The sequence below is a fragment of the Pinus tabuliformis genome, chromosome 8 (assembly GCF_031772625.1).
Source record: "Pinus tabuliformis cultivar Carrire ecotype Pingquan chromosome 8, CPIR1, whole genome shotgun sequence".
In the NCBI taxonomy this organism is placed as follows: domain Eukaryota; kingdom Viridiplantae; phylum Streptophyta; class Pinopsida; order Pinales; family Pinaceae; genus Pinus; species Pinus tabuliformis.
In genome coordinates, this window is record NC_142294.1 from 1,106,938,986 (window position 1) to 1,106,948,877 (window position 9,892).

The following is a 9,892-nucleotide window of genomic DNA, read 5'->3' on the forward strand; positions in this document are numbered from 1 at the left end:
AAATGGTACTTTTATAAGAAATGAGGGGAAAATGGGGAAATTAGTAAATAAGTATGTTGGGGGAAAATGAAATGAGGGGAAGTTAATTAAATTAGCTTGTGAACATCCTTTCACTTTCATAACTACTCCTGCACAGTAAAACATTGGATTAAGCATGATGAATGTGCTTATGCTTTAACAACCTTGTACTTCTGCAACCTTTCTTGTACCTACCCTTTACTTACTCTAACATGTTTTCTTCAATTTATTGGGTACATTTAGGCTAGAAGACCCTTTCTTTCATTTTCAATTGACAAGTAAATTATCTAATTCTAACCTTATATCTTTCAATGACTCAGATTAAGCTATTGAGCCCATTTTATTTCTCTACCTAACTATTGATCTGCCAAGATTAAACAGTTTGGCTAGATCCTTATTCTCTATCTATAAACATGAAATTTAAAGCATGAAGTAGTCAAGATTAAACTATTTGACTATCATGGGTTGTGGCATTTGTGACAAGCTGCACACAACCATTATTTTGCACAGTAAAGTAAAAAGTAGTGGCACTTGGACTTGCACACTTTCATGATCTATGTTTGTTTAGGGTTCATATTTTTTTACTTTTTTGATATTTTATTATTCTTTTTGTCCTTTGATATTTCTTTTAGGACATACCCTCTTTACATTTTTTAATTTTTAACATGGAAAACATTTTGTAGAAAAAAAAGCATGTACAATATTACAAGACTTAACATAGTCAATTCAAAATTATGATCCCTATTATTATAGGAACCTAACATGGTGCATGGTGGGTTTTATAACTAATTTAATTTATTAGGTATTATGCCAAACTGTTAGGCCCCTATAATACTAGTGATTCCCCCATTACTATTGTCATTGTATCCCTTATTGTTATTATTGTGCCCCTGTTGTACCCATATTGTTATTAGTATGCTCCATAAAAACCCACTATGGTTATTTTTGTGCCCTTATGTTATTACTGTTATGCCGGCTTGATTATATTGTGACCCCTTAGACTCATATATATAGAAGGGGGGTTTAGTCATTTGTGGCATCCAATAATTGTTCACTTGTGTAATGTAAAGGAGGTTTCCCCCTCGAAGAGGCTGAATTCTAAGGCATTGATCTGTCTTTTCTATCTTTTTGTGAGCTAGTTTCCTAACATTTAGTATCAGAGCTTTGGATTCTAGGGTTTCATTGCTCCAAACAAGTCATCGTGGCATTTTCGCTATAAATTTTTTTTGTGATGTTTCCGAACCTACCAAAAAAACCCATTTGAGCTGAAATTGTTCTGAACTTCGGATCTAAATTTCAGAGCTTTCCTTGCTATATTTGCGGAGATATGGTATGAGGAAGTTAGGGTTTTTGCAGACTCCCGAATTACATTCCAAACAGGTGACATGGGGAAAATCATCATAACTTTTGTTTTGAGCATCAGATTAAATTTTCATAAGTTGTTTCAAAAAGAGGACGACCTATAATTTTCTGTGTATCAGTTTCAGGTACTAAGGTCGAAACATTGACACATGGCACGTCGTACAAGTTCTCTCTACTGAACTAGTTTATAATCAGGTCACCGTGGGAGATTTGGCATAACTCTTCCTTGGAGAATCCAATCTTGATCAGACTTGTGGGGTTAGAAAGAGGACTCAAAGGGATACCGCAGGATGAGATTTTAGATATTCAAGATCCACAGTTACATGGATATAACAGATTCAATATCGAGCTCTTACAAAGTGAAAAAAAAGATGTGTAGTTTTTTTTTTAAATTTTGTATAAGATTGGTTTGAAAAATTAGTTTGAAGGAATTCAAAGGGAATAGTGAAGAATTATTAGCATTAATTAATGCCCCAAAGAAAGAAAATGGAAACACCTAGTAAGCAACCTGAAAGCTCTAGCATGACTCATGAAGAAGAGGAAGAAATGCAACATGATATATCAAAATTACAAGACCAAGTACAACAAATTTCACTCTCACTAAAGGTAAATGAAGCTAAGATGGATGGCATGGAAGCTAAGATGAATGGCATGGACAACAAGATGGAAGAATTGAAGATAAATTTGAATAAGTTGCTACAAGAAATGGTCACTAATGGTGAAAGGGTAGTAAAGGAAACTCATGATAAGAACAAAAGAAATGTTAATCATGATTTCATAAACTCTAATGTTGGATTGAAGACCCACCATGTTCCAAAAGTCGATATGAGGAAGTTTGATGGCAAGGATCTCGGAACATGGATACTACAGATGGAGCAAGTTTTTGATCTCCACAATGTACAAAACACACAAAAGGCACATATTGCAACTTTATATTTGGAACCAAATCAGTTTGTATGGTATCGATGGCTTTGCTCTCGTAAACAAATTGTCACTTGGGAAATTTTTACGGAAGAAATGATAGAACATTATGAGGATACAAAAAGCAACACCTTTTTTAGCCAATTGATAAATCTCAAAGAAAAGGGTTCAATGATGAAGCACATTGAGGACTTCCAAAAATTGAACATAAGGGTAAAAGATATTCCAGAGGAGCATAGGATTAATGTGTTCATAGGGACTTTAAAGGATAATATCCAACATGAGGTTCGCCTTTGGGAACCTGATTCATTGGAGAATGCATTCAAGTTAGCAATAAAAATGGAAAGAAAAATTATGGCAACTAGGAAGCCTACCACTCACAACTATAAAGATGGAAGTGTTGTTTCCCCTAGCCTTCCACAACCTACAAGGTTGACACCACAACAATTGGAAGAAAAAAAGAGCAAAATGGCTTTGTTACATTTGTGATACTAAATACACTAAATGTCATAAGTGTGCTTAGAATAAATTATTCTACATAGATTGTGAAGAAGAGGAAGAAAAGGAGCAAAAAATGTCAAAAGAAGAGGATATACTCTAGGAAAAAACCCTAGATAAAGAAGAAATGATCCAACCATATCTTGTAATGCATTGGCTGGAATTACCACTCCTCAAACTATCAAGATAGAAGGACATATCAAGAAGAAAAAGATAATAGTGTTGATGGATTTGGGAAGTACCCATAATTTTATTCAATGTAAGATAGCAAAGAAATTGAATTGCTTCCTATATCCAGCACTAGAGTGTCAAGTGATGGTTGCAAGTGGAGGAAACATAAATTGCTCTGGAAAGTGCCATAATATCAAGCTATCCATGGGAGAATATGCATCGAATATCTCAATGCTTTCCATTCCAATGGGTGGTGCTGATGTTGTACTAGGAGTCCAATGGGTACAATAGCTTTTAATTTTCAAGAACTTTTCATGAAATTTTATGCAGAAGGAAAAGAAGTTGAATTAAGGGGTATTGCAGGGAAATCAAGAAAGATAATATGCTCTAACGGTATGACAAAGCTTCTAAAGAAGGAACAACGAGGTGTAATTGCACAATTAGTTTCGCTAGAGGTTCCCACATCGAAATCATCTATTTCTCCATATCTCCAAAAAGTCTTAGACAATCATTCCAAGGTATTTGAGACTCCCAAAGGTCTCCCACCTATTCGTGATCATGATCATGCTATTCATTTGATGCTAGGAAGTGTTCCTCCAAACATCAGACCGTATAAATATCCCTATGCCCAAAAGAGTGAAATTGAACGTATGGTTGCAGAAATGCTAGAGGCTAGTATTATTCAATCTAGTCAAAGTTCTTTCTCTACAACAGTAGTATTGGTGCACAAGAAGGATGGAACATGGTACATGTGTCCAGATTATAGGGAGCTCAACAAGCTCACTATTAAAGATAAATTTCCCACTCCTGTCATTATTGAATTATTAGATGAATTGCATGGATCTATTTACTTCACCAAGTTGGATCTTCATTCAGGATATCATCAAATCAGAATGAAGACTAAAGACATTCCGAAAACAACATTTAGAACTCATGAGGGTCGTTATGAATTTTTGGTCATGCCTTTTGGCCTTACCAATGCACCTTCTACATTTCAAGGTTTGATGAATTCCATTTTCAAACCCTTCCTTAGAAAATTTGTGTTAGTATTTTTTGATGATATACTAATCTACAACAAGTCTTGGAAGGATCATGTTGAACATGTTGACAGGGTGTTCAAACTATTGGAGGAGAAACAATTATATGCAAAAAGCTCCAAATGTTTCTTTGGAGTACAAGAGGTGGAAGATCTGGGTCATATTGTATCTCATGAAGGTGTTAAGGTAGACCCCAGCAAAATTAAAGCCATTAAGGAATGGAAAATCCCCACATCCATAAAGCATCTACGAGGATTTCTCGGGTTGACATGGTATTATTGCAAGTTTGTTAAGTATTATAGGAGAATAGCAGCACCTCTAACAACATTATTGAAGAAAGATGCATTTTCATGGACTCCATAAGCAACAAAGGCCTTCGAACATCTTAAAGAGGCAATGTGCCAAGCACCGGTCTTAGCTATGCCAGACTTCACAAAAACCTTTATTGTGGAATGTGATGCTTCAGGAAATGGATTTGGTGTAGTTTTAATGCAAGATGAAAGACCCATTGCTTCTGAAAGTCGTCCAATCAAGGGAAATTATTTACACAAAGCTATTTATGAGAAGGAAATGTTGGAAATACTACATGCACTTAAGAAATGGCGACCCTACCTAATGGGAAGACACTTCAAGGTAAAAACGGATCATGATAGTCTTAAATACAATTTAGAACAAAGATTATCCTCTGAAGAGCAACAAAAATGGGTCACAAAGATGTTGGGTTATGACTTTGAAATCATCTACAAAAAAGGGAAGCAAAATGTTGTGGCAGATGCACTCTCAAGAAAGGATAAGGATGTGAAAGCATTGTTGTGCGCTATTTCTATTATCCAACCAAATTGGATTAACGAAGCAAGGGAGGAATGGAAGAATGATGAAGCAGTGTGGGAACTCATTTGAAAGTTACAACAAGATCCCAGTACATTTGGTACATTTAGCTGGAAAAATGATTCGTTATGGTACAAAGATCGCTTATACCTATGTAAGAATTACCAACTCACACAAAATATTCTTATGGAATTGCACACTTCTCTCTTAGGAGGGCACTCAGGATTTTTAAAAACTTACCACAGGGTGAAGAAGGAATTTTTTTGGGGATGGCCTTAAATCGGATATTCAAAAGTTTGTGGCAGAATGTTTGATTTGCCAACAAAATAAAGTTGAAACAATTAACACCCCAAGTCTATTACATCCTTTATCCATTCCAAGCCAACGTTGGGAGGAGGTTTCAATGGATTTTATCACAAGTTTACCCATGTCCGAGGGAAAGAGTGTCGTCATGGTGGTAGTTGAAAGACTTACCAAGTATGCACACTTTTGTGCATTATCACATCCATTTATAGCCAGTACAGTTTCTACTGCATTTATGGAAACAATTCAAAAACTACATGCAAACCCAAAGATTATTGTAAGCAACAGAGATCCCATTTTCACTGGAAGTTTTTGGACAGAATTATTTTCTTGTCTTGGTACTCAGTTAGCTCATAGCTCATCTTATCATCCTCAATCTGATGGGAAAACTGAGATAGTAAACAAACGTTTGGAAGGATATCTTCGTTGCTTTGTATCTGATAAACAGACACAATGGGTCAAATGGTTGCCTCTGGCTGAATGGTGGTATAACACTTGCTTCCATACTACATCAAAAATGACCCCATTTATGGCACTTTATGGATATCATCCACCATCCATCACATCATATTTAAGAGAAAATTCTAAGGTTCAAGCAGTGGAACATCACATCGAGCATCAATAACAAGTTCTCCAACTTTTAAAGGATAACCTCATGTTGGCGCATAATAGAATGAAATAACATGCAGATTAACATCACAGGGAAATAAGTTTTGATGTAGGTGACTGGGTATTCCTACGGCTACAACCATATAAACAAATGTCCCTCAAGCAAGCCAAGAAGGATAATAAATTATCACCAAAGTATTATGGTTCGTATAAGGTGTTGCAAAATATTGGTACTATGGCAAACAAATTGAAGCTTCCTGCAGCTTCCCGAGTGCACCCAGTTTTCGATGTTTCATGTTTAATGAAGGTTATAGGTGACAAGCTCCCAATTCAAAAAATATTGCCAGAAATTGACGAGGAAGGAAAAATAATATTAGAACCAGAAGCAGTCACAGAAACAAGAACTCGACAGCTACGAAATCGATCAGTTTCGGAGTATCTCATCAATTCGAAGAACTTATCCACTGAAGATTCCACATGGGAGGATGAGAATTTTATACAAAATCATCTAGAACTAGTCAAACGTTGAGGACAACGCTTTTCAGAAGGAGAGGGGCATGTTAGGCCCCTATAATACTAGTGATTCCCCCATTACTATTGTCATTGTATCCCTTATTATTATTATTGTGCCCCTATTGTCCCCATATTGTTATTAGCATGCCCCAGAGAAACCCACTATGGTTATTTTGTGCCCTTATGTTATTACTATTATTTCGGCTTGATTATATTGTGACCCCTTAGACTCCTATATATAGAAGGGAGGTTTAGTCATTTGTAGCATCCAAGAATTGTTCATTTGTGTAATGTAAAGGAGGTTTCCCCCTCGAAGAGGCTGAATTCTAAGGCGTTGATCTATCTTTTCTATCTTTTTGTGAGCTGGTTTCCTAACACAAACATGTAGTTATTAACCCCACCGTATGACATTTAATATATAACCATATTTTTGTTTTTATTTGGTTTTGTCCTTATATGGTTATATTTTAATATATTATTTATTTATTTTTTAATATTTGTTTTGTATTGTGTGCAGGGCTAGAGGCCAATGCTAAAGTGCCACATGTCAGTGACCTACTGACCAATTAGTCTTCACATAAGCAAAGCGGGTCCCTCCTTCCTTTGTAATTTGAAAACCTCTGACAATCATACAAACTCTGATTGAGGTGTTGTTTGCACCGTTGGAATCATGAGGACGAGAACATTTTGTTCCATTGACAAGTAGATTCGTTGAGAGTCGATAGAGAGAGAGAAAATAGAGAGGGTTTGGGAATTGTAGCAACCCATAGGCCATATGTCTCACTCCTTTTTATTTACATCAATTTCCATCTAAAGAAAGAGAGAGCAAAGCAGCCTCACCTTCCAGATGGGTTTACTCCCAAAATGTTTTCCCAGGTCATATCTTGCGTTATTGTGGTTTGTGAGTGGTTTTTATATTTTTTACATATCTACGTAATTATAATTTGCATGCATATGTAATAAACAATAATTAACAAATCCAAAAATCTAAGGAGAAATTAAACCTCATAGTGTAGATTTCAAAATTCCAAATATATTTTAGTAGATTTGTTGTGATGAATTGTCTAGTGGAATATACATGTCAGTTTATTGATCATTCTAAGCATGTTATTGAATAGGTTGTGATCAAGGTGGAATCAAAAGGAGAGTTCTAGCAAGAACCCCTCTATATATTAGATATGAAGGAAACATTGCTCTACAACGAAGCCATTGTGTAGTTAAAGGTGCAATGGAAGCACTTTGGTCCAAGTGAATCTATAACGGAAATGGAGGATGCCATGAGAGAGACATATCCATTTTTGTTTCCATCTTAAAAATAGTTGATGTGATTATTAGAACACTAAGGACAATGTTAGTCCAAGGGAGAGGGTCTTTCAAGTACCCATTTTGATCCACTGATTAATTGTAATTAATTATGTTTAGTATTGTTTCATGTTGACATGAATATTTCATCACCATTCCATGTTGAATTGGACAAATCAAAACATTACATGTATTATAATTTTCAATCAATGAAAAATATAAATAAACAACTAAATCACAAGTGTTTATAGGAGCCATGATACCATAGATAAGGATTACTGAGGTGGCCTTTGGGGGTTAATATTATAAATAATACCAAACATGATACACCATGAGGAGGTAAGTTTCCTAGAAATAATCTTTGGATATTAAGAGAAGATGGAGGTTCTAACACATAGGTCATATCAAAGGGGAAATCAGGGGATCAAAAATAACTAGAGAAGGAGTCCAAGAAACCCGAAGCAGAGCAACCCAATTTGAGTGTCGTGAACCATTCATAGTCCCTATTCAATATGGAAGAAAGGGTCAACATAAAGCCATATCAAGGTGAGATTGACACTTTGAAGCTAAATCATTGCTTATAGTATTTAGAGTTTTATTTTAGTGTTCAAAATATAGAGGAATGACAAAAAAATTCATTTTCTTTTATGAAATTAGAGGGCATGCCCTGAAATGGTGGGAAATCCACACAAAAACCATGAGGCTCGAGGGAGAGCCTCTAATGACTAAGTGGGAGGATTTCAAAACTATCATAAATTCCTAATTATACCTTATAAGATATGTAGAAGACCAGTGGATCTAGTGGCATTACATTAGGTAGAGATAGGGTTTGAGTGTATATGAGTACATCACTGAATTTAGGAAGATGGAAATAATGTTGGGTATATCCATCTATGAAAGAAAGTGATGTTGTTCAAACCAAAAATAGTGGATGGGGCTTGCGTACATGCATAGTACTTAAAGAACATAGGCTAGAAGAAAGGGAAATAAAGTGGGTCAAAATAGAAGGAGAACTGGGATGCTTCCCAGGAGGGGAAGAAGAAGTGGAAAGTGGAAAATATGAAAAGATAGCATCCAGAAAACACTAATGCAAATATCTGAGCAACCATTGCAACCATTGTAACATTGGTGGTCATACAAAGGAGAAGTGTTGGAAGTTGCATCTAGAGATCAACCCAAAGAATCAAAAGAATGATGCTAAGAAGAAAAATCTTATGGCTACAAATTCTAGTAATTAGGTGGAAAGAAACTTGGATGTGAATGGGACTATTTTCTAAATGTTAGTGTAGAAGGGGGTGAATCTGAGTAGGCTTCAACAACAAGAAGAGAGGAAATGACCAAAATATTCTATATAAAGATATAGGTCAAGGACATAAATTGATGCTCTATTCAACTCAAGATCACAGGAAAATATAATAGCAACATATATGGTCAAGAAACCGAGACTAGAGAATCATGGCCATCTATTAAACAAACAATGCATAATCAAATTTTCTATTAGTGTTGATTTTATTGATGAAATAGAGTTGGATGTAGTTCCACGTGATGTATGCAAATTTGTATTTGGGAGTCCCTACACATACTTGAAGGGTGCAATATTCATGCAGAGAGCCAAAAATACCACCTCATTAAGGACAAAAAATCCTTCATCTTCAACACACACAAGGGCAAGTCGAAGATCTCGTTGGTAAGTTCCAACTAGGCCAAACATTGATTAGTTTTAGCAATAAGTATGTTTTGTTCTCTTAAGAGAAAATCAATCTGTAGAAGAGTTCGTGAGAGTTAAGTCATACCTAGAGGAGTGTACTGATGAATAGAAACAACAATTGGAATTGTTACTATAGGAGTATAGGTTTGTGTTCTACGAGCCTCAAGGACTAACACTAGGCTATACAAGTGATACATTATAGAGGCAAATGATGTGAAGAAGCAATTGCAACAACTTTAGGAACATGGTATTATTAAACCAAGTACCTTGCCATGTGGGTCACCCATTATAATTGTGCCTAAGGAGGATGGGAATTGGCAGATGTGCATTGATTATAGGGCATTAATCAAAATTATGCTCAAGAACATGTACCCCCTTCCCAAGATAGATGATCTTCTAGATCCGTTTCGACAAGCTAAATACTTCACTGAGCTGGACTTGAAGTCAGTATACCACTAGGTTTGGGTTGGAAAAGCAGATACTTGAAAGGCTTCCTTCAAAACCAGACAAGGTTTGTATGAGTGAATAGTTATGTCTTTTGGCCTATGTAATAAACAAACTATGTTCATGAGGTTAATGAATGATATATTGTGCCCTTTTATAGATTCATTTTTTATTGTTT